The sequence below is a fragment of the Tachyglossus aculeatus genome, chromosome 17 (assembly GCF_015852505.1).
Source record: "Tachyglossus aculeatus isolate mTacAcu1 chromosome 17, mTacAcu1.pri, whole genome shotgun sequence".
Classification (NCBI taxonomy): Eukaryota; Metazoa; Chordata; class Mammalia; order Monotremata; family Tachyglossidae; genus Tachyglossus; species Tachyglossus aculeatus.
Window position 1 is genome coordinate 25,348,021 of NC_052082.1, and position 26,359 is coordinate 25,374,379.

Genomic DNA, 26,359 nt, shown 5'->3' on the forward strand with positions numbered 1-26,359 from the left:
GCACAGAGAAGTGAAGTGACTTGCCCAAAGTCACACAGCTGACAATTGGCGGAGCCGGGATTTGAACCCATGACCTTTGATTCCAAAGCCCGGCCTCTTTCTACTGAGCCACGCTGCTTCTGGACTTCTTTGATACGAACCCACTAAGGAATGGATTGCTGAGCTCACCTAGCTCTACCCACACACATACATAGGCTCTCATCATCAGAAGCATCATTTCCACATGATTATAATTAATATAATTATGGCATTGTTAATAAGTGCTTAACAAGTGTACTCAGCTCAATGGTAGACGAAATCGAATCAGATTGGGCACAGAAACTGTCCCACGTATGGCTATGTCTAAGGAGAATAGAGAACAGATATTTCATCCCCATTTTACAGATGAGGAAACTAAGGCACACAGAAGTTAAGTGAATTGCCCCCAGGTCACACTGAAGGCAAGTGGCAGAACCAAATTTTGAACTCAGGCCCATGTTCTTTCCACTGGCCAACGTACTACATGTTCTCTCTTTCTGCTTGATTTTCCCTTTCTTCTTTTGTATTAAAAATTGATAGTGTCACTGCCCATTCCAGAATTCCCACCTGCAGGCATGTTTATGGTAATGGAAGCTGGTACTGCACTATTCACTCTGATTGACAAATGTGTGGAGAAAGAAGAACCACGAGAATGTCAAAGCCGAATAGATCAGGAGCTAAATTTTTAATCGAGTCATCTTAATTTTGAAAAAATGTTTTTCACAGAAGTTCTGCTTTGTACTGGAGAATGAACAAAATATCTTAGTGGTAGAGGGAAAAACCCATGTACTATCCTCAGCTCTACTGGTGATTCATAAAATATCCTTGGGCAATTAATTTCCCCTCAGCTTGGGTTTCTCCATCTCTAAGATGCAGGGTAAATAAACCTTCCTCAGGGATATTGCGATGATTTAGTGTTTGTAACATGCTAAGATCTCTCCAGTGAGATCACTAAGTACTTAATTCTGAAGAAAGAACCTTGGGAATGGGTCTCTACTTCCACATTTATCTGGCTTATATTTTCAATACCTTTTCCCACCTCTTAGAAATCAGTCAATAACCTCCATTTTCATAAGTCAGAATGAAAATGCATGGTTCTATTTTCAAAACTACAAAATGAGAGCACTAGACAGTTCCTCAAGTAATATTTTGACTAAGCTTTGTTCAACACTGGATGTTGGTCAGATTCATAACAAGTTGGCATCAGCGTGTATTCATTTCCAATGAAACAAATAAACCCCTCTCAGGTGCCTTGTTTTCTAATAATCTTCAATTGAAGAAATGATAATGAACCATTATTTCTTCCATCCTTCAATGGGTATTATAATTATTCACCATATACTAATTTTTAAAATTCACACTTGAAATTAAAACTACCACATATATAGCCACCTTCAAAAATGCCTTTATTTTAAAATTATTTAAGGCATTTTTTTCCCCAATCTTCTTCCACAATCAGCGTTTATGAACTTGGAGCTTCAAAATAATTTAATGTCTAAATTATTATTTAGCCTAGGTGTCTGTTAAAAGGACGTTAGCAATTATGGTATTACACCAGCAAAAAAGAATTAACCAATCTGTGAGCCAGAACGTGGCAGTAAATCATTCTTCTAGAGAATCTGCCTCACGAAGACATAAAACTTTGGGCCTTTCTGATCATTCACAATCACATTATATTTTATGTGATTACTAGTCTTCATATGCGTGGCTCAGTGGAAAGAGCCCGGGCTTTGGAGTTAGAGTCATGGGTTCAAATTCCAGCTCCTCCACTTGTCAGCTGTGTGACTTTGGGCAAGTCACTTAACTTCCCTGTGCCTCAGTTACCTCATCTGTAAAATGGGGATGAAGACTGTGAGCCCCCCATGGGACAAACCTATCACCTTGTAACCTCTCCAGCACTTAGAACAGTGCTTTGTACATAGTAAGTACTTAATAAATGCCATAATTATTATTATTATTATGCTGAATGTACAGAATTACTCATGTGTCAGTGCTAAGTGCTTAGTACAGTGCTCTGCACATAGTAAGCGCTTAACAAATGCCATTAAAAAAAATGAAAAAAAAAATGTGATTGAATGAATATTGTGTCCTGAGTGAAAATGGCCTTTTCAGGACTTATTTTTTTATAGAATAAGGACAGAAACAGTTTAAATTGAATATTTGCTACCTCAGAAAACTACTTTACTCTTGGAAAGTTGGTTGAATGAATTATTTAGTCTAATAGTAGCTTCCTGAAAGCTTTTGTGGCCAGTGCTAGAAACATTTTTTCCTCAGGCTTTTAGGAAATGTTCAAAGCCAGAAACACTGTTTCCAGATTCTTTGTAGCTTTGTAACACTTCCAGAGTGGCAACACAGAAGCCAGTTTGTCTTTTTGTATTAGGACTAACCCAAAGAAGCACGCTTATACACCACTTTTCTGTTCATTCTTGCTTTTCTGTTCGCATGTCAACAAATGAGCACCAACATCTAATGAAAGCAGGATTTTCAGAAGAGTAGGTGAGCTGTGACTTACATAACAGGTACCCAATCTGAAGTGCTGGTCAATTGTCTGAGCCTGGTGTAGGATAAAATGAGGTAAAGACAGCAATCTTGATAGATTACTATCCGGAGGCAGTTAATGCCAAATCTTTCAATTAATTATCTCTGTAAATCTCAGGCTCTCTTTTTCATTCATTCAACTCAGGCGTATAAATTGAGTGCTTACTGTGTGCAAAGCACTGCACTAAGCACTTGGAAGAGTACAATATAACACTTATTAGCAACATTATAAATGTGGTCTAGTATCTGAAAAGCTACAGTTCACATTATCAGAGAATTCAATTTTGACCCAGTTACCACCTATTTCAATTTTCATATTGATATTCAATGAATCAATCCTTTTTACTGAGCACTTACTGTGCCCCTTTCAACATATAATCTAGTGGAGATTATTTCACTCTATAACAAAGAATATTATTACATGACTACTTTGTTTTTTAAATGTGTTTCACAGATAAGGATTCAAATGCTTATTAATTCAATTCTAATGTATTCAATCTAATTCACTTCTATTCTTTTGAATTGCTATTACTTTTTTCTCAATCTGCACAAGTGAATTTCATAAGATTCAGAATTGTAGCATTTCATCTTCATTAAGTAGCTTAAAATTATGACAGATATTTTAAAAAAGTAATTCTTTTTAGGTAATAATCTCTTCCCTCTCTGGACTGTAAGCTCTCTGTGGGCAGGGTATGCTTTTACCAACTCTGTTATTTTGTACACTTCCAAGCACTTAGTACTACACTCTGCGTACAGTAAGCACTCCATAAATACCACTGATTGACTGAATAATTGAAATCCCATTTAAAGACTGTATTACCTATTGGAACATCTTTCATCTTTGAAAATCCAGGATGTGTTCTTATGAAGTAGCGAGAAGCAACGTGGCCTAAAGGAAAGCACCTGGGATGGATAGTTCCCTCAGCTACAAAATAAAGATTCAATACCTGTTCTCCCTTTATTGATTAGCTCATGTCTACCATGGAACTTAATTTAGTGCCTAGCAGACAGCATTTAATAAATCACAATTATTATTATTATGAAGCACAGTTAGCTTGTTAGTATTGGAAACATGGCATTCCAATATTCAAAGAATTTACTGCATCATTACCCTTGTCAACAAGGACATTTTTTGGATATCTACAATGTGCAGAATATTTTAGTAGATATCAGGTGGTTTTACAGAAGAAGAACACAATCCCTATTCATATTTTCTATTAATAGTGTACTACCAGCATAACATATTTTATATATTTAAATAAGTATATGCATCATTCTTATTTATTGTGGTGCATACATTATAAAACCTAGTATTGTATATAAGATACAAGTTCGATCCTTACTTATATTGTAATAAGGCACTTTTCATGAAATTAATAGTATAAATTAATTTTAAAATATTTGCTATTCCAAAGAGGAGCTAATTCTAAAATTGTTCCATGATGATATGATTTCTTGTATTCAATTTGAAGAGGCCTTATCTGATCTTTTCCCCCAGATATAAAGGTCAACTCTTGTTCAGCACATCCTACTCAGCCACGCTTAAGCATGCAACAGGAACTTATAGAAAGTGATCTTGGAAACAATTCCATCTCCCTGATAAACTATTTTAAATCAGCAGACTAAGGCCACCATCGTATAAGGACGAGTCTTATGCTCTGATGTCTGTGCTTGAGAAGCACCTTGCAAGAAGATAATGAGATTATTATGAACCCCTCTTAGAATGAGGGAAGCTCTATGAACTGATAATTAGTCCAACCATACTTAAGTAGATCTGTCAAATCTTACATTACACCTTTTTCCGCAGCTGGAACAAAGTTGGGTAGTGTCACTGAATGCTGCTATCTATTCAGAATGTTCTCAAATGAGACCAAATAAAAGCATTTTTAAAAATCAATGAAGACAATCTGTTCCTAGAAACTTGCAACGTGTCACTGCAATGAAACATCAAGCAGCCAAAGTGAAATAATAATAGCGCCTAATATTCTGAATGACTTAAGATGTCTGGACAAACCTCCGGCAGTGTGGTTTCTGACTTCTACAGCACGTCCACCGATGCATCCTATGCTCTCGACTTATTAAAGTCAAACAAACAATGAGGATCTGGAATGTGGTCATCCCATCAGCACTGAAGCAATCCTTATCCATGCTGTGTGGAACTTATAATAATAATTATGGTATTTGTTAAGCACTTACTATGTGCCAGGCCCTTTACTAAGTGCTGGGGTGGATACAAGCAAATCGGGTTGGACAGAGTCCCTGTCCCACATGGGACTCCCCGTCTTAATCCCCATTTTGCAGAGTAGGTAATGGGGGCACAGAGACGTTAAGTGAATTGCCCAAGGAAACACAGCAGATGAGTGATGGGGCCGGGATTAGAACCCAGGTCCTTCTGAATCCTAGGCCCATGATCTATCCACTAGGCCATCCTGAGACATATGAAAGGAATAGATGAGAGACTGCAAACTCCTTGTGGGCAGGGGACACGTTTATCAGATCTGTTATACTGTACTCTCCCAAGCACTGAATACAGTGGTTCTCACACAATAACTGTTCAATAAATATACTTAATTGATTTTATTGATTGATATGAGAAGGAGCATGGAATAGTGGCTACAGCCCAGGCCTTGGAGTCAGAAGGTCATGTCATTAATCATTATACACATTATTCATCATTCTACACATTATTGGAAGAATGTTGGCTATGTTGTAAACCGATATTCTCGTAGGACTCAGTGAATATAATACTTTAGCTTTTCTTCCTCAGAGGATTAACTTAGTAAGAATAATATTTGTTACGCGCTTACCTGGTGGAGGACTGGAGTAGATACAAGACAAATAAGTCAGACATGGACTCTTGTCCTTAATCGGACTAACAATCTATGTAGGAGGGACAATAGGTACTAAATACCCATTGTGCAAATCAGGAAACTGAGGCACAGAGAAATTATGTGGTTTGCCCAAAGTCATGCATTAGGCCAGTGACAGAACTGAGATTAGAGTCAGAGACCTCTATGACTTCCAGACTTGTAATCCTTTTCCCTAGCTAAGCTCACGCTGTTTCACAATATTTCCTATAGTGGATGCATTTATTTGGTCACAAGAAACGTAATAGAGATTTCACTAGTTCATTTAATAATATACATTTTAAGTTTTGTCCCCCAAAATAATATTCCTTGGAAGCAAAAGCACTTGCTTTTTCTTCACCCTGAATTTTACTCTCTAGTGTCTTATTAATGTCCTAAAAAACATTGCTTATTTGCCATTATGTGCTCCAAATATATAGCCCAGGCTTTTACGTTCATTCATTTGCTGGAGTCAAAAGAATGATCACAAAACAGTCACTTATGAATAATTAGGTCTGATAGCACATTAAAAAGCTATTCTTAATTTATGGGGGCCAGAAAAACAATCTCCAGTATGAGGAGTAAGAAACAAATTAAAAGGATTCACTAATTGAAAAACTGCTTATGAATGGAATGTTGTGTAGTCGAACTCACAGATCCAGTTAATTGTATTTGTTCTCAAAAGAGGACTGTAATTCAGAAGAGTGACCTCAAAAACTGTAATGTAATCAATGTCTCAGAAAGAATTAGCCAAAAAGCTATCAAAATTAAGAAATGGAAGGGCATTTTTTTTTCTTCCTGACAAAAGATGTCCTAAGTCATATCCTGTGTTTTATGTTTGTGTGTACTATTCTCATAATACAAAGATGAATGGTTTCTATAGAGATTCCTAATGATTTGGGATCATAATGAAACTTTTCTGGCAACCATAATAAAACCATATTTGAACAGGAGTAAGAGGAAATCAGTGCATGTAAAATTGAATGGAGATGCTGTATTGTTACACAACTGTTGTCCACTGATATTTAATAGTTTTTATCCTATTAATTTGCAGGCTTATAAGTGCAGGAACTGTTTCATTGGCTTCTGTTGTGTGCTGCCAATTGCTGGAAATAATATCACCAAAAAGATGCTCAATAAAGGCTGCTGCTGATTATCATCTATTAATCAAAGGAATTTAGCGAGTGCTTATTCTGGGCAGAGCACTGTACTGAGGCCTTTGGAGAGGTCAGCAGAGTTAGTAGTTATGATCCCTGTCTTCAAGAAACTAACAATCCAGCAGGGTGGACAGGCATTAAAATAAATTACCCAATAAATTACCCAAATGACATGGTGCATAAGGGTGACAGGGCCCACATGGTGGGGAAAGGATGATCTACTGCTCAATGTTACAAAATTAAAGAACCCAAATTCTAACTTTTTCCCCATTTTTCTGCTGTGAGCTACATCTGTAACTGCTGATATTCAGATCAAAGCAAACTTCCCTGTACGTACATAATTACTCTCACCACTTTCAAAGCCTTATTGAAGGACATCTCCTCCAAGAAGCCTTCCCTTACTAAAACCTTCATTTCGTTTTCACCCAACTCCCTTCTGCATTGCCCTGACTTGTTGCCTTTATTCATTCCCCCTCATCCCCACAGCATTTATGTATATATCCAAAACTTATTTATTTATATTACTGTTTTTCTCTCCCTTTAGACTGCTAGCTCTTTGTGAGCAGGGAATGCACCTGTTATATTATTGGGTTATATTCTCCTAAGCGCTTAGTACAGTGCTTAGTAATTGATGTCGCATGTAATGATAATAATAATAATAATAACAATAATAATAATGTTGATATTTGTTAAATGCTTACTATGTGCCAAGCACTTTTCTAAGTGCTGGGGTAGATACAAGGTAATCAGGTTGTCCCACGTGGGGCTCACAGTCTTCATCCCCATTTTACCAATGAGGTAACTGAGGTACAGAGAAGTTAAGTGACTTCCCCAAGGTCACACAGCTGACAAGCAGCGGAGCCGAGATTAGAATCCACGACCTCTGACTCCCAAGCCTGTGCTCTTTCCACTAGGCCAGAATCTGCACGGTAACCCAAATGCCCACTTACATTGATTTTTATTCAAACTCTTTTGTTCTATGCTGAAATTTAACACCTTTACCTATATTCTCAGTCACTATCATTCTGCTTTATTGTCCCAGGAGTGGTACTGACTGAATAATTTAGGACATTACATTTTCGAAGACTTAATGGAGGTGTGTATTTGCTTACTTAAATTTATATTTGTTTTTTTAAGCTATAAATGCGCTTGAATTTTTGAATATAGAAGACATTTTAAATTAGTTAACATTCCAAGAACATTTAATGTTATCTCTCTCACTGTTAACAAATCCATAATTCAGTACCCAAACATACTTGTATTAGGTGACAATCACTATTGTTAATGGAACAAAAAGGTATCCCCTGTGCTTGAGTGGGTGAAACCACATATGGGAGAGTTTGTAGGACTAAACTATCTGTTGCATATTATGCAGTCTGAAGAAAACACATTATTAATGAATAACTTAATGGGTAAGACGAAGCAGTACTGATGCTCCGTATGTGTCTGTCTGAGTGTGTTCCTGATAAAGAGCCAGAAGAAGACCAGAATCAAGTATCAACTATACCTGCCTCATCCACAAATATTCAAAGAAGAGCACAGGTCCCACAAACCTGAAACTGGCACTTTATTTGATTAGCAAAGCAGCACACTACCCAACATGATAGACAAATGAGAAAGTGTAATTAAACAGGCTAGTCTGTCCTTTGAGAGATTGATAAAGACTAACACCAAAGGACTCATTCTTCAGATTATGCATTTTCCTCCGCAAAAGGCATAAACTCCTGGCAAGTGACTTCACGGCTCTTTCAACTCCCTCCTTACATGGGGCGAAGCAGAGACTAGTGGAAAAGAGCCTGGAACTGGGGTCAAGAAACCTGGGTTCAGGTCTGACCTCTATTACTAGTCTTCTAGGTTGTTGTGGACAGGGAATAATTCTGTTATATTCATTCATTCATTCAATCGTATTTATTGAGCGCTTACTGTGTGCAGAGCACTGTACTAAGTGCTTGGGAAGTACAAGTTGGCAACATATAGAGACGGTACCTACCCAACAGCGGGCTCACAGATGGAGGAGACAGACAACAAAACAAAACATATTAATGAAATAAATGGAATAAATATGTACAAGTAAAATTAATAGAGTAATAAATATGTACAAACATATATACATATATACAGGTGCTGTGGGGAGGGGGATGGGAAGGAGGAGAAAAGGAAGGAGTGGGTAGGAACCGTCTCTGTTGCCAACTTGCACTTCCCAAGCGCTTAGTCAAATCAATCAATCGCATTTATTGAGCGCTAACTGTGTGCAGAGCACTGTACTAAGCTCTTGGGAAGTACAAGTTGGCAACATATAGAGACAGTCCCTACCCAATAGTGGGCTCACAGTCTAGAAGGGGGAGACAGAGAACAAAATCAAACATATTAACAAAATAAAATAGAATAGATATGTACAAGTAAAATAGAGTAATAAATATGTAGAAACATATATACATATATACAAGTGCTGTGGGGAAGGGAAGGAGGTAAGACAGGAGGGATAGAGAGAGGGATGAGGGGGAGAGGAAGGAGGGGTCTCAGTCTGGGAAGGCCTCCTGGAGGAGGTGAGCTCTCAGCAATCAATATATTGTTATATGATACTCTCCCAAGCACTTAGTATGGTGCTCTCTGCACACAGTAAGCACTCAGTACACTTGTTTGATGGATTCTTGAAAAAGACATCCATCATCTGTGTGCTTTGGTTTTCTCATCAGTAAAATGAGAATAAGCTAATACCCTCACTACATCTTGCTCTGTCAGCCCCATGTGGGGCAGGGTGAAGCTTTCCCCTCCCCTCATATCTATTCCTTCAGCAGTCCTCTCTCTTCCTTCACTGCTTTCTCAGACCTCGTCTCCTCACCCTCCCATCCTCTGCGGCTACCACAGGCTGACTATGCTTCCATCCTTCCCTAGCCTACCTCCAACTTCCAGGCTTTGTGGATTGAGGCCACAAACCATGGAATGAAGAAGTAGTGGCAGCGGCTGCAATGAGATTCCCTTGGGAACCCAGCAGCAATTGCAACTGTAAAAGAAAAATAAAAATTTAAAGGAATTAGAGAGAAGTGGAGCAGGATGCACAGATCCTGAAAGACAGGTCTTGAGTTCAGGATGAAGGGATAGGACTGGAATCTGAGGAGGTTGGCAGATGGAGTGCTTCCTGGGGAACTGAGAAAAAGTGTGGCCTTCTGTCAGAGTTAGAAGACTAGTGCTCTAATTCTGGCTCTCCTGGTTGCTTTCTGATTGAACAATTAATCAATCATATTTCTTGAGCACTTACTGTGAGCAGAGCTACATTGGGTACTGAGGAGAGCACGACAGAGTTAGTAAACATGTTCCCTGCTTACAGTCTAGAAGAGACGACAAACATTAAGATAAAATACAGATATGTACATAAGTGCTGTGGGATTGAAGGTGGGGTGAATACAGGGTACAATTCCAAGTGCAAGGGTGACAGAGGCAGGAAAAGGAGGGGAAATGAGGGCTTAGTTGGGGAAGGACTCTTGCAGAAAATGTGATTTTAATAAGGCTTGGAAAGTGAAAAGTGGTGGTTTGTTGAATCTGAAGGGAGGAGGGATTTCCAGGTCAGAGGCAGGATGTGGACAATTGGTCAATGGCAAGATAGAAGAGATGGAGGTACAGAGAGTAGGTTGGTATTAAAGGATTTCATCACCTTGCCACTGCATACCTCACCTCATTGATTTCCTACTCTATAATTAGAGAAGCAGCATTGGATGTGGAGGTACATGGGCAAAAGTGATCTTGGACAAGTCCCTTCTCGGTGCCTCAGTTTCCTCATTTGTTAAAAGGGTGTGAAATGTCTATTCTCCTTACCCCTTAGACTGTAAACCCTATGTGGGACAGAGGCTGTGTCCACTACCCAAGAGTTTAGTACAGTGCTTGGCACATCTCAAGTGCATACCAAACACCATCTGTATTACTATAATGATTAGAAACCCAAGAGGCAATTAAAAATGAGGAGATTCCCACTAAGTGTATGTGAAAACAAGTCTATTCCTCTGGACATGTCATCTCAACCATTTATGTTTATATGCCAAAACCCTATATTAGTCCAGTGGTCAGCAACCAGTTCTGGGAATCAGAACAGATTCTAGATTCTAGTCCTGATACTGACTGACACGGGCAAAGATTGCAAGACTGTGAGCCCGTTGTTGGGTAGGGACCGTCTCTACACACTGCCGATCTGTACTTCCCAAGCGCTTAGTACAGTGCTCTGCACACAGTAAGCGCTCAATAAACACAATGGAATGAATGAATATATATTATAGCAATGTGCTCCTCCTCTACTTGCTTCTTGACCTCTGTTCCCCGTGGTGAATGGCAGTGATGAAAGAGAGCAAGTGGAGCTGCACAAACTATTAACACTATAGAAAAAATGCCTAAAAGCAGGTTTTAAGTCCTGAAGTCTCACCACCAAGGTGCATTTGTCATTCCTGCTGGATGACTCCATGTCACTCAGAGAGTTTAGCTTTAGAAATGCAAGCATTCCTCCTATGATACTGTAGGTGCATTACCCCCCAAATCGGGCTGTGTTAACATTTGCTTCAGTGGGTTAAAGTGTCAAGTGTTGCAAACTTTAAGCAGAATAACACACAAAAGTCTTTTATGCGTCCAGTATGGCCTGGACTGTGGATCCTGCATTGGCCTTGTCAGCCACACATATACTCTCACCTCATAGTTCAGCTATGAGGTGAACTTCACCATCAATGGTGTCTTCTTCAAACACAGAAGACAACTTTACAGTGGGAAATGAGGATCCAGGGGTGAAATAATACATGGTTGTCATTACACCGGGTGAATTTCAGGAAGATTGTGATAGATGAAAAAGGTCATTTCACCTCAAGGTTTAGCCTTTTAAAATTTAAACCATACTTCACTTGCTTCTCTGACATTTATCTGACAGTTATTAGCATCCCCTTAGGAAACCAATTTACACTGCTTAATTAGTAAACAACAATTTTTAAAGACTCAAAATTAATTCCCTTTGAAGTACTGATGAAGAACTAATCATAATGCTTCCACACAATCCTGTCAAATGATTGAAACTAGGTTCCTGAGGAAACAAATTTCCAGCCAATTCACACAGCGAGTTAACTGCATTATAGTGATCACACTGTCCTCTTTTTCCACATAGAGTATCCGAAATTGTGTAATATAAATGAGTTGTAGCAGAAATTACTGAAAAGTCATCTATGAACTCTACTTATATATTCACCCATCCATATGTCCTCTCTTTTGTTATTACCAGCTGGTTGTTTTTTTTACCTCCTACTCTACTTGTAAAAAGAAAAAGTTCTGCCTGTATTGCCATTAGATTGTAAACTCCATAAGGATAGGAACTTAGTCTTTTACTTATATTGAACTCTCCTAAGCACTCAATACATACTAAGAGCTAAACAAATACCATAGTTATTATTAATTTGGGGGAAATCAAGACCACTTAGAACCTTCAAAAAAAAAATAAAGTGGCCTTGGACAAGGCCATATCCTGTTAGTACTACTAGGAATAAATTCCCAAAGGATCCGGAAAGGGCAAATGCAACAGCAAAATCAATCTGCACCCGACCAGCACAGGGTGGTAAGGTCACCTTACCAGTTGGCTGGCCAACTGTACAAAAATGTTTTCAGACACACACACTCACACCCTCCCCCCCTGCCTCCACAGCATTATCTGATTATGTTGGCCAGTTTTTCTATCTCCTTTCTTCCCTCTTCATGCATAAGTCACAGCTTTCATTTGGTGACTTTAAGGATCTAATCCTAGATCCACCCCATTTTCCAGGGGTTGAAGATTACTAAAACGCTCCCCACCTTCCCACCACACCCCCACCCCCAACTAGACTTTAAACTCATTGTGGGCAGAGAAAGTCACTGTTGTACTCTCCCAAGCACTTAGTACAGAGCTCTGCACATGGTAAGCACTCAAGATGACTCAATGAATGAATGCTCTACACTTAGTGAGTGCTCAATAAACTGTACTGATTGACTGAATTTAATAAAAAGGGAGTGAAACAGAGAGAGGGACACAAATTATTGCTTCCTCTGCCTACATGCCCAGAAAGAACAGTTGCCGTCAAAGAGGAAGAGAAGCAGGCTACCCTGGAACTCCCTCACCCTATCTAGACTAAGTGCTGTACTTTGCACATTGCAAAAATGAATTGAATAAATTCCCTCCCAAATAACTTAATCTGTCTCCTTTGGATGTCAAGTTCCTTCTCTCCACACCAGCCAAAATTCAAAGTCCTATCAGTTTTCTTTTTAGGGTCAGGCCAGAAGTCAACCTTTTAGGAGAAGGACTCTCATGCCTATGACACAAGCAAATTCACATTGCCTTATATTCATCCCTTTGCTTCTTGTTATTTTTCGTCTCCTCTTTTTAGTGTGTGATGCCCAATTAGGTAGGGCTGCGCTGAAGGAAAACTGGGGATGGGATGGTCAGTTTCCTGTTACCATGGTAGCATGTACCACTGCCACATTGACTGGACCCAACTTCCCACCTGGAGGTAAAACAACTGATCTCTACCACTCTACAGCACTAAGGGCAATTCATCACAGTATCCATATCCACAGTGCAGCCCTGTTTCTACTAATTTGCCACCTTATTTCAGAATATTTGGTTTTTTTTATCCCGAGGATGTTTTCCAGGAAAAACCCAGTTTCCTGGTTGGACTTGGTCTTATCATTGGGGGTGGGAAAGAGAGTATGGAAAAACAACAAAACATTTCTGCATGGATAGTTCTATAAATCTTACTTTCAGAACCACATATAATTTATAAAAGATACTTGATAGACACAAAAGTAGATTTTCTTTTCTGAATTTCTCGGATAATTACACATTTTATTCCTGGTTCAGACTTACAATTCACTTAAATTTCAAACCAGCATGCAACTCTATCATAATTTTGAAAGTAATGATTTATTTAAATTACTGGCAATCTCTACTATTATTTCTCCACTACCACATGTCTGATTTTAATATTCTTTGTAAATAGCAACTTTATTCATCCAATTAAGCTTATCTACTTGCTTATTAAATATAAAGATATAACATTTTCATAAAAGAACAATCGTCTAAATTACCTCTGAGAATCTATCAGTCTCTCAGAATTATAAATTTGAGGATAGGAGTCATGTTCTGACAGAACACCGTTCTGAATATGGTAAGCATTCAATAAATACCAATGATTAACTGTGATTCTTTGTAAAATTCACTTTTCATTTCCTTTTCTTCTTTAACAAGTGAGTGAAGGGACAATTTATAGTCTTTATTAAAATCATATCTACTATTCAAGAGGCCTACCCATCTAAGCCTTCATTTCCCCTACTCTTTCTCCCTTATGCAATACTTTAGCACTTAGATTTGTACCCTTTATCCTCCTCACCCTCACACAGAACCTATGCACATATCCAAAAATTTATTTTAATGTCCATGCCCCCCATCCCACACTGTAAGCTCCTTATGGACAGGGAACTTACCTAGCAACTCTGTTATATTGTACTTTGACAGGCACTTAGCACTGTGCTTTGCACATAGTAAGTGTTCAACAAATACTATTGATTGATTGGGGGGAAAAAAAGTCTGAGTTGTATCTCTGTTTGATGCTAACCTTCAATTTCAAACAAAACCCACTGTGAAACTATCACATACAAAGGCAGACTACACTGAAGTGTCAGGGAAATTGGTCAATATGAAGGGATCATTAAAATGTAAAATGCCTTCTTTTGCATTTAAATGGGCAGATAAAAAATAGAAACGTTAACTTATGGTTCATTACTAAGAAACCTAAGTCCGTCCACTCACTGTATCCACACAAAGATTTTCATCTGGTGCAAAACAAAGTCATAAACAGCTGGGTTTGCATGATGCTACACTGCCTGGATACAATGCTAGATAGATTTAATGTCATTTTTGCACCGTTATATACTATATGGAAAGATGTTGGCATATCCAGCAGGGTAGCTAATATTCTGTAGCTAATTGTGTGCATTGCCACGGCAGTATAACGGAAGAAAGATACTGCTGCATATGTCTCAGAAGGGAATATGAGGATACTTTGTTTTTAGTCACCCATCTGTCTGGTCACAGCAGAATTACACATGAGTACAAGTCACAGTTTATTGTGTCCTTCAGGAATGATTTTCTAGTTATGAGTTGCCTGCCAGCCTGTAACTCCCTTTTTAGATACAAACAGTGGGAAAACAACATTTCTGCCATCTCTACCTGGATACTAAATCTGCTGATCATGGTTTGGAAATATGTTTTGAAGAGCAGTATATTTATTCCTATTTATGGGCCATCTAGTCACAAAGATAGGGTCAGGACTATTTCTAATTCTCAATAAATTGGATCGTATAATAGAGTACCTCAAACAGCCTCCAATATTAAAAATGACATAACATCCCCAGGGGGAAGAAGCACAGCCTAGTGGAAAGAGTATGGGCCTGATCTGGGAGTGGGAGGCCCTGAGTTCTAATCCTGAATCCACCATTTGCATACTGCATGACCTTAGAGAAGTAACTTCTCAGTGCTTCACTTTACTCCTCTATAAAATGAGGATGAAGGACCTGTTCTTCCTCCTACTTGGACTATGAACCTGTGTGAGACAAAGGGACTCTGTCCAACCTAATTATCTTGTATCTACTCCAAAGCATAGTATAGAGCTTTCACATAATAAGCACCTAAATACCACTACTATTATTATTATGATGCTCAGAGTATAATTGCTAGCAGAAATAAGTAAACACAGGATCCTTGATTCCCAGGCCCTTCTACATTTGGTAAGCCAATTTTCTTTTTTTATGGTATTTGTTAAGCACTTACTATGTGCCAGACACTGTACTAAGCACTGGAGTAGATACAGATGATCACGTTAGATGTGGAACAAGGGGTGTACAGGCTTAATGCCCATTTATCAGATGAGGTAACTGAGGCACAAAGAAGTGATTTAACCAAGATCACACAGCAGGCAAGTGATAGAGCAGGGCTTAGAAGCCTGGTCCTTCTGAATCCCAGGCACATGATCCATCAGGCCATATTGCTCCTTGCTGATTTACCATTCTCCAACAGTATGATAAAATCACTTACACTTTGATATGAAATATGCATTCTATAATCATAGACAGATTCCATAAAATAAACAATCATTTGAAATTACAGTGTGCGAGAAACCATCACACCCTACAGCTGCACAAGAAAAATACACCCAACAGGAAATAATGCACATCTCCATCCTATTTCTTACTGAAGCAATTATCAAGTTCACATACGTCACTGACTAACTTGATCATGCTATGCTGAAATAATGTGCAAACAGGATTATGTTTCTCATGATTTTTTTTCCATATTTCAACATGTGGCTTTTCAGCTGTACTTTGGCACAAGCTATTCAATAACCCTCTTGCCACAAACAACATAATTGGCATATTATTCAGTTAAAAATTGAACTATTCCTATTCATCTCTATTTCAGTCAATGGAAACCTCATCACCATATTCTCTGAAGGTAAGTAACATCATGGAAGAATCCAATTGTGTCAAACTAACAAACTCAGTTTCCAACAAGGAAATTTGACCAGTGGACTTCCAAATGCTGAATTTTGCCTTTGATTTTTATGAGTTATTTTATACATTTCTCTCATTCAATTGGTTCTCATGACCTTGAACTGGAGAAATTTACTTGGAATCTTTGGAAAGGAATGGTATCACTGGATCTGAAAACAGCCGATGTCATCAATAAAGCAAAGCAACTGTGGAAAATCAGCTAAAACTAAATGAAATGTGATTCAAATTACACTGAATCATAATTATATACCTGTCCCTACCGCCTACAGACTAAAGATAAGTCATTTGGGCATTGCTATGCATTATTAAGCAATTTATGTAGCATCTATTATATGAAATTCATTCCAATTATATTTATTACTTATTGCTCTTAGGTACAGATTATTATTCATACCTTAACATCCACTGGTTGAAAACAATTTGTTGTACATAAGTAGCACAGCCTTTCCCTCTTCAACCAGTACTTTCCAAGCAGATTTTTTGAGCATGCATACTTACTATTCTATAGGCTCTTGGGCTAGCACAGCATACAATTTTCAGTAACAGCATATTTCTGGGGCCAAGCTATCCTACTTGGGAGGTGGAGGAACTCAGCATCAGAACTATCTACAACTCTAGTCAATAGGCTCCTTAAGTCACCCACTTTCAAGATGGAGCACAGAAGACATTGGCTTCAGGATTTGTCCTGAGCTTGGCATGAAGTGGGTACCCTATAAGTTATGGAACTAGTAGAGTAGAAATTATAGAAGTCCTCATACACTTGCAATGTGGTGAGAGAAGAGACAGTTGGCTTAGTATGCAAGCCACTGGGCACAAAAATCAGTCAAATACAATGTTATGTGTGGAGGGTTTACTATGTACAGGGCACGTAGTACTAAGCGCTTGAAATGAGATAACAATAATAATAATGGCATTTGTTAAGTGGTTACTATGTGCCGAACAATGCTCAAGCACTGGGGGGGATACAAAGTAATCAGATTGTCCCACATGGGGCTCACAGTCTCAATCCCCATTTTTCAGATGAGGTACCTGAGACCCAGAGAAGTTAAGTGACTTGCCCAAAGTCATCAGCTGACAAGTGGCGGAGCCGGGATTACAATAATAATAATAATAATAATAATAATAATAATAATAATAATGGCATTTGTTAAGCGCTTACTATGTGCAAAGCACTGTTCTAAGCACTGGGGAGGTTACAAGGTGATCAGGTTGTCCCATTGGGGGCTCACAATTTTTATCCCCATTTTACAGACAAGGTAACTGAGGCACAGAGAAGTTAAGTGACTTGCCCAAAGTCATACAGCTGATAGTTGGAGGAGCTGGGATTTGGACCCATGACCTCTGACTCCAAAGCCCATGCTCTTTCCACTGAGCCACACTGCTTCACCCATGACCTGACTCTCAATCCCGTGCTCTTTCCACTATGCCACACTGCTTCTCAACATGTTATATGTTATAGCATGAAATTTCCTTCTGCAGGAAAGTAACCTTCATATAATAATGATAATTGTGGCATTTGTTAAGCATTAATTATGTGTCAGGTACTATACTAAGCACTGAGTATACACAAGCAATTAAAATTAGTCAAATGGGGGAAATTAGAGTTTCATCAGGAGAGGCTTACTAGAGCAAATATTGTTTCAGAAAGGTTATGAAGATGGAATGTCCTTAATTTCAACATTCTGTTTCATCCAATACTAGTGAGAGAGAAATGTAAAGTCAGATTTACAAACTGATAATACCAATACAGGTTTAATTTCTCTCTCACTGTGTTAAAGGCACATTCACAATCCATAATAATCAAATTTGGCAGCAGCAATCAATATAATGTAATTCACAATCCTTTTGAGTCAATTTGTTCTTTTCCCTGCATGAATTTATGCTATAGTACATCCCAACCACGTTTTCTAATTAAACAGGAAAGGGTCAAATTAGCAGGTTGTCTTCAACTTCTGCTTGCTCAGGGAATAAAAGTGAAAAGATGACTTTTTGTTTTGTCAAACAGAAATGTTGACAGCAGGCCCAACTTCAATCTGTATTTACATCGGAGAACAAGTCAACCGTGGAACGCTACTAGATAACTATTTATAATGCAGAGGGCAGTGAAACAGGGAATAGTGCTCTCTAAGGAGTACACTGTTTATACATAATTTTTAGTGATGCCAAATACTCTACAGAAGTTTAGAGCAACCAATCTATCAGTTTTTCTTCCAAATGCAAGTTTGGGATTTTAATGCAAGTGCAAAATTATCTGTCTCTGATGGATGGCTTCTTCTTTTCCAACTTCAAAGTGATGTTTACCCTATTTTTTTTTTTAAATTATCTGAACCTCACCATTTACCTATCAGCCCAACTCCGCTCCACCAATTTTTGATCAAACTCCTTGAATATGTTGCCTGAATCTACTGTGTTCTCTTCCTACTCCCTTTTTCACCCTTCACATTATGGTTTCCATCCTCTGCTTCACAAAGATTATTTTCTTGTCAAGGTCACCAATGATCTCTTTCTGCCAAATCTAATGCATTATATTCTAATCTCAGTCCTCTTGTCTGCCTTTGGAACTGTGGACCACTTCCTTCTTAAAAGCAGTATAGCCGAAGGGCTACAGCGTGGGCCTGGGGAGTCGAAAGGACTTGGGTTCTAATCACACCTACAACACTGGCCTGCTGTGTGACTCTGGGCAAGTCACTTCACTTCTCTGTGCCTCAGTTACCTCATCTGTAAAATGAGGATTCATACTATGATCTACATATGGGACAAGGGCTGTGTCCAACCTGATTAACTTGTATCTTGTAGAGAAGCAGCATGGCTCAGTGGAAAGAGCACAGGCTTTGGAGTCATAGGTCATGGGTTTGAATTCCGGCTCTGCCACATGAAGCTGTGTGACCTTGGGCAAGTCACTTAACTTCTCTGAGCCTCAGTTACTTCATCTGTAAAATGGGGATTAAGACCGTGAGCCCCACGTGGGACAACCTGATCGCTTTGTATTCCCCCCAGTGCTTAGAACAGTGCTTTGCACATAGCAAGCGCTTAACAAATGCCAACATTATTATTATTATTATTATTATCTTCCCCAGATTTTAGAATGATGCCTGGCACATAGTAAGTGCGCTAGACTGTGAGCTCGTTGTGGGCAGGGGATGTGCCCCACCAGCAACTCAAGAGCAATCATTATGCCTAAAACTGAACTTCTCATCTTCCCTTCCAATTCCTCTCCTCCTCCTAACATTCCCATCCCTGTTGACAACATCACCACCCACTCCATTTATCAAGCCTGTAATCTTGACATTATCCTTTACTCCAAATTATTTGTCAACCACCACATTCAAGTTGCCACCAAATTCAATAGCTTCTTCCTTCACAACAATTTATCAACCTCTTCCTTTCAGTCTGAAAGAGTACCATGGTAATCCATGTTCTTGTCATATCTCTGCATAGCTACTGTATCAGCCTCTTTGGTGACCTCCCTGCTTCCAGCCTCTTCAGTCCATAACTCACTCTCTTGCCTGGATCATCTTTCTAAAACATTATTCTGCACACATTTGCTACTCCTCCAAAACCTTTAATTCCAATGTCCATTTCTCTACTTATCAAGCTGAAACAATTGGCAATAGACATTAAGGCACTCGAGTAACTCTTCCCCTCCTTCCTATTCAATCCATATTTTCCTTCCCACTCACTTCAGTTCTCATTCAACTCAATCTAAATAATTCCCTGTCCTCCATTCTTTTATCTTCTGCTGCTCTCTTCCCCACACTTTTCTCCCTGTCTTGACTTCCCTCCTCATCTTCAAAACCCTTCTGAAATCACATCTTTTCCAGGGGTCTTTCCTGATTAATCATCATCATCAATCGTATTTATTGAGCGCTTACTATGTGCAGAGTACTGTACTAACTGCTTGGGAAGTACAAATTGGCAACATATAGAGACAGTCCCTACCCAACAGTGGGCTCACAGTCTAAAAGACTGATTAATCTATAATCTCCCCAGGTTACATTACCCAATATCAACATTTCTGCACCACTCAGAACTGAAGTATGCACAAGTTTCCCTAGCACGTTCTTAAATATCATATATATGTTGTCTTACTTTCTATTACCTATAATTTACCTTCGTGTATGCTCTTACTAGATTGTGAATTCTTTGAGGGCAGGAATCTTACCTTATAATTTTGCTGTGCTCGTTCAAATGTGTAATGCAGTGCTTGGCACATGATAGGTGTTCAATAAATACTATTCATTGGTTGTAAAGAGTTTTTATTTCACTGAAGTCACAACTTTCTTAAACAATGAATGGTACATGGTTTCCGTCACAATCTTCAGGCAGCTGTAGATGAAACTATGTGCACGACTGAAGGACTGCCAGAGAAGGACAGAATAATGTGTGCCATTTAAGATCGTTTGAAAAGAAGTTCCCTGCTGGTTTTAGGGAAATGTCTACAGTATTCTTAAAAATATAATAGTGACAATCTTCATAATCATCTTATCAATCAATATCAGTAGAAAAGGCTATGAGTAAAGGTTGTTTGAAATATCCTGGAAATATCCCGTCTTGGAAGATAGGTGTTTAATGGTGATAATTTAAATGCTTGAAATATTAACAAAAAGATTGAGTGAAGCTTTTGAATTTTAGCTTTTAAGGGTGACACTTTCCTTTCATTTTCTAAAGTACTGTCAATTACCTCTAGTGACAATAATGTTTGAATGCGGACTTCTAATGTCACAGATTGAAAGAAACTAGAAATAGAACTCTTAGGGTTTCCAACTCTGCTTAAAACAGATTGTTGGTCAGTACAGGCTCCTACTGACCATCGCTTAAATGTAGGGAAGACAATAGGTAAAGCCTTGACCTACGTCAAGGTGCCAACTAGATTCCATAGCAAAATACAGTCATCTGGCCTATTCTCTGTCTACAGTAAATCCCTTAATTTGGAAAGCCAGGGATCATACAATATGGAGCTTGAATTGACCAAACTGAGAATAACCACTAGTTTAAATTAGTAATTTAACATCTGGTAATAATAATTCATTCATTCAATCTTATTTATTAAGCGCTTACTGTGTGCAGAGCCTGTACTAAGCGCTTGAGAAGTACAAGTTGGCAACATATAGAGACGGTCCCTGCCCAATAACAATAATGATGGTATTTGTTAAGCACTTACTATGGGCCAAGCACTGTTCTAAGCGCTGGGGTAGATACAAGGCAATCCAGTTGTCCTACATGGAGCTCACAGTCTTAATCCCCATTTTCCAGATGAGGTAACTGAGGCACAGAGCAGTTAAGTGACTTGCCCAAAAAGTCACACAGCTGACAAGCAGTGGAGCCAAGATTAGAACCCAAGACCTCTGACTCCCAAGCCCGGGCTCTTGCCACTGAGCCACACTGCTTCTCTGGTATGTAGGGAACAGCTGCTTTGAATGAATGGTTAATGAAACTATATGATAATTTCTTATCATCCAAACAGTAGTATAGTGTTAAAGCTAGTTCCATAATTGCATACAAGGGAATTGTTCCTATCATACAAACATCTACTTTTATCAAAAGCAAAAGATCTTTGCTAAAAGATCTTTTAGCAAAAGATCATATAGACACTATAAAGAGAGGCAAGAGCCCAATAATATTTTGTATAAACCATTAACTTATTTGTAAGTTCATAGTGCCCAAATAACTAGTTTAAGGAAAACTTGATTCTGTTAGATTTTAGTGAAATGAAAATATTGTGTTAGAGGATTTGTAATTCTTTGTACAATACTGACAATAATGATAATTTTTGAAGAATTGTCATACAGCATAAAAATCTACTTTAAAAAGTTAAGCATGTTGGAATTGATTATTTCTGGAAAGGAAATTGAGCTGCAATGAACCATGCAGTGTCCTCTTCTACATTATTCGCAACAGTGCATGTAATTTATCCACAATTAATTAACTAATAAAACCATAATCAGTAACATCAAGTTTGGAAATGTCATCGCTAATGACATGCTGCTATATCAGTTTCTGGAGGCCTTTTTTTTTTTCTTAGCTTGTTTAGGTTTTTTAAGCTCAACAATTAACTAAGACATCTCAGGGGGTACTTTCTAAAATTCAACTTCCTCGAATGCTTGTCTACTTAGCTAAACTCAGTCATGCAGAGCTCCAAAATACTATAAATGCAATGTGTTGACTAAGTCCAAGTGGTAGAGTTTACAGTAATTCGAAGAATAAAAAAATTCTTTAAACACAAAATAAGGAGGGAGGGTTGATATCAAGATATTACCTGTTTATTATCTGATGGGACAACAACAATATTTGGCGACAATATGGATGTGAGCATCTACTCTCAAGTGGGAAAGAGACTAAAAAAAGGAGCTCCTAAAAACTACCTCACCAAAGTAACACTGGTTAAACAAAAGACTATCCCTGATAAACTTTAATTTTGCAAGGCATTAACAGTAACAGCAGTGGAAATGAAGGACACTGAAGGACTCACTTAACTTCTTTAAGCCTCAGTTACCTCATCTGGAAAATGGAGATTAAGACTAAGATCCGTGTGGGACATGTACTGTGTCAAACAATTATTTTCATTCGATCCCAGTGCTTAGCACAGTACCTGGAACACTTGGTAAGCACTTAAATACTACATATAAGAAAGAGAAGGCTAGGGGGTCAGGAAAAGAAATAGAAGGCCTGGGGGGCCGGGAAAAGAAATATATATATATATATATATATATATATATACATATTTATTTATATATATTTAAATATATATTTAAATATATATATATATATATACAAACACACATATATAAAATGTGTGTGTGTATATAGAGAGACTATATACTGACTATACACACATATATTCATTCAATCATTTTTATTGAGCACTTACTGTGTGCAGAGCACTATACTAAGCACTTAGCACTGTATACTCACATGTTTATATACATTTATATATATATGTATATGTATCTATGTATGTATACACAAACCTATTCACACATCCTTAATTTTCAAAGAACATAATGTTGACAGTGAAATTCACCTATGGGGGCAAGTATGTCTGAAAAGACTAATGTAGGAGACATACCAAACTACACTGTGCACACGTCAAGAGCTCTCCCTTGGTTTACGGTCATAAATTCAAAAGCAAATGGAAAATAAAATTAATAGAAAAGAAACAGCCATTGAATCTTGGAACATTAACAGGCTCTGGGAAGATAATAATGGCACTGTCCTAAAGATAGATAACATGTGCCGCCTGTCAATATTGCATCAACACAATGGCATGAAGCTTAGTACAGTATAAGGTCTTAGTACAGTGTTCTCCACATAGTAAGTACTCAATAAATACCACTGATGGAAAACTAAACTACCTGATGAAGAACAGCTCCCAGAGACAGACATTAGGTTCACTTCTTTCAGGAGTGGCCTTCCCTTCGCAGATTGACATCACTCAGGTACTGGATTTGCTGCCCAAATTCTCCCCAAAAGTGATAGTCTAATAGCCCTCTACCTTTACAGTAAAAGTGCACAATTGGACAAATTAGTTATCTTGGGAGTTTGTAAAGTACAGTGGGTACTGATGCAGAAATGTAGAAAAAAAATAATTGGTTCCCTTGGGATGAGAAAGGTAAATAGCAACTGTCTATTTCTGCTTAGTGAATGTGACAAATATCAGGTAGTAATCACCAATGCAATCTTCCACAAATAAGAAAAAGTCATAATGAATGGAAAAAGGCATCAATGCTGTCTCATTCATTCACTCATTCAATCGTATTTAATGAGTGCCTACTATGTGCGGAGCTCTGTACTAAGTGCTTAGAAAGTACAATTCAGCAATAAAGAGAGAAAATCCCTGCCCATACTGGACTTGCACTCTATTAAGTGGGGAGACACACATCAAAACAAGTAAACAGGCATCAGTATAAATAGAATTGTAGATTTTATATATATATATATATATATATATATATATATATATATATATATATATATATATGTGTGTGCTGAGGGGTGGGGAAAGTTGGGGGGGAGAGCAAAGGTAGCAAATTGAGGTAAAGCATAGGGGAGGGGGAGCTGAGGAAAAGGGGGGCTTAGTCTGGGAAGGCCTCTTGGAGGAGGAGAGCCTTCAGTAGGGCTTTGAAGGGTGGGGGAAGTGTGATTGTTGCTGCTATTCATTCATTCAATCGCATTTATTGAGTGATTACTGTGTGCAAAGCACTGTACTAAGCGCTTGGGAAGTACAAGTTGGCAACAGATAGAGACGGTCTCTACCCAACAACAGGCTCACAATAGAAGGGGGAGACAGACAACAAAACATATTAACACAATAAAATCAACAGAATAGTAAAAACGTACAAGTGAAATAAGTAGAGTAATAAATCTGTACAAACATATATAAAGGTGCTGTGGGGAGGGGAAGGAGGTAGGGCAGGGGGGATGGGGAGGGGCAGAGGAAATAGGGGGCTCAGTCTGGGAAGGCCTCCTGGAGGAGGTGAGCTCTCAGTAGGGCTTTGAAGGGAGGAAGAGAGCTAGCTTGGCGGATGTGCGGAGAGCCTTTTTGCCGACAGTGAGGGGTTTTTGCCTGACGTGTAGGTTGATTGGTAGCCACTGGAGATTTTTGAGGAGGGGAGTAACATGCCCAGAGCGTTTCTGCACAGTGATGATCCGGGCAGCAGCGTGAAGTATAGATTGAAGTGGGGAGAGACAGGAGGATGGGAGATCAGAGAGGAGGCTGATGCAGTAATCCAGTCACGACAGGATGAGAGATAGAACCAGCAGGGTAGCGGTTTGGATGGAGAGGAAAGGGTAGATCTTGGCAATGTTGCAGAAGTGAGATCGGCAGTTTTTGGTGACGGATTGGATGTGAGGGGTGAACGAGAGAGCAGAGTCGAGGATGACACCAAGGTTGTGGGCTTGTGAGACGGGAAGGATGGTAGTGCCGTCAACAGTGATGGGAAAGTCAGGGAGAGGGCAGGGTTTGGGAGGGAAGATAAGGAGTTCAGTCTTGGACATACTGAGCTTTAGACGGCGGCTGAGTACTGCCCTGGACATCACACATATTCTCCAGACTTGATCTCACAATAAATACATAAAGCTGTATCCAAACCATCAAGAAGTTTAAATATACAATCCCTGAAGAATAAATAAAACTTCAAGGTGCTGTATATAATAATAATAATGGCATTTATTAAGCACTTACCATGTGCCAAGCACTGTTCTAAGTGCTGGGGAGGTTACAAGGTGATCAGGTTGTCCCACATGGGGCTCACAGTTTTCATCCCCATTTTACAGATGAGGTAACTGAGGCACAGAGAAGTGAAGTGACTTGCCCAAAGTCATACTGCTGACAAGTGGCAGAGCTGGGATTTGAACCCATGACCTCTGACTTCAAAGCCCGGGCTCATTCCACTGAGCCATGTGTATGAAAACATTATAGCCTTCCTCCCTGCCTCCTTTCCCTCCTTCCTCCAGTCTGTACTTCACTCAGCTGCCTGGATCGTTTTTCTACAAAAGCACTCAGTCCATGTTTCCCCACTCCTCCAGAACCTCCAGAGATTGTCCTTCCACCTCCACATCAAGCAGAAACCCCTTACCATTGGCTTTAAAGCACTCAATCGTCCTGTCCCCTTATCTCGCTGCTCTCCTACTACAACCCATCCTGGACGGTTCATCATCATCATCAATCGTATTTATTGAGCGCTTACTATGTGCAGAGCACTGTACTAAGCGCTTGGGAAGTACAAATTGGCAACATATAGAGACAGTCCCTACCCAACAGTGGGCTCACAGTCTAAAAGGAGGAGACAGATTCTTCTCTAATGCCAACTGACTCACTGTACCTAAATCTCATCTATCTCACTACCGATCTGTAGCCCACATCCTGCCTGTGGCCGAGACCACCCTCTTCTTTTACAGACGACAGGCACGTTTTTCCCCCACCTTCAAATCCTTACTGAAAGTACATCTCCTTGAGAGGCCTTCTCTGATTAAGTCCTCATTTCCCTTTCTCCCACTAAGAAATTTTGCCTTAATTTGCTCCTTTTACTCAAACCACCCAATCAACCCCACAGCACTTATGTACATATCTGTGATTTATTTATATTAATACCTGTCTTCCCCTCTAGACTGTAAGGTCACTGTGGGCAGGGAACTTGTCTACCAACTCTGCTACACTGTACTCCCCCAAGCGCTTAGTACAGTTTTGGGCACACAATACTTAGTAAATACAATTGATTGATTGATTCCTATAGGAACAAA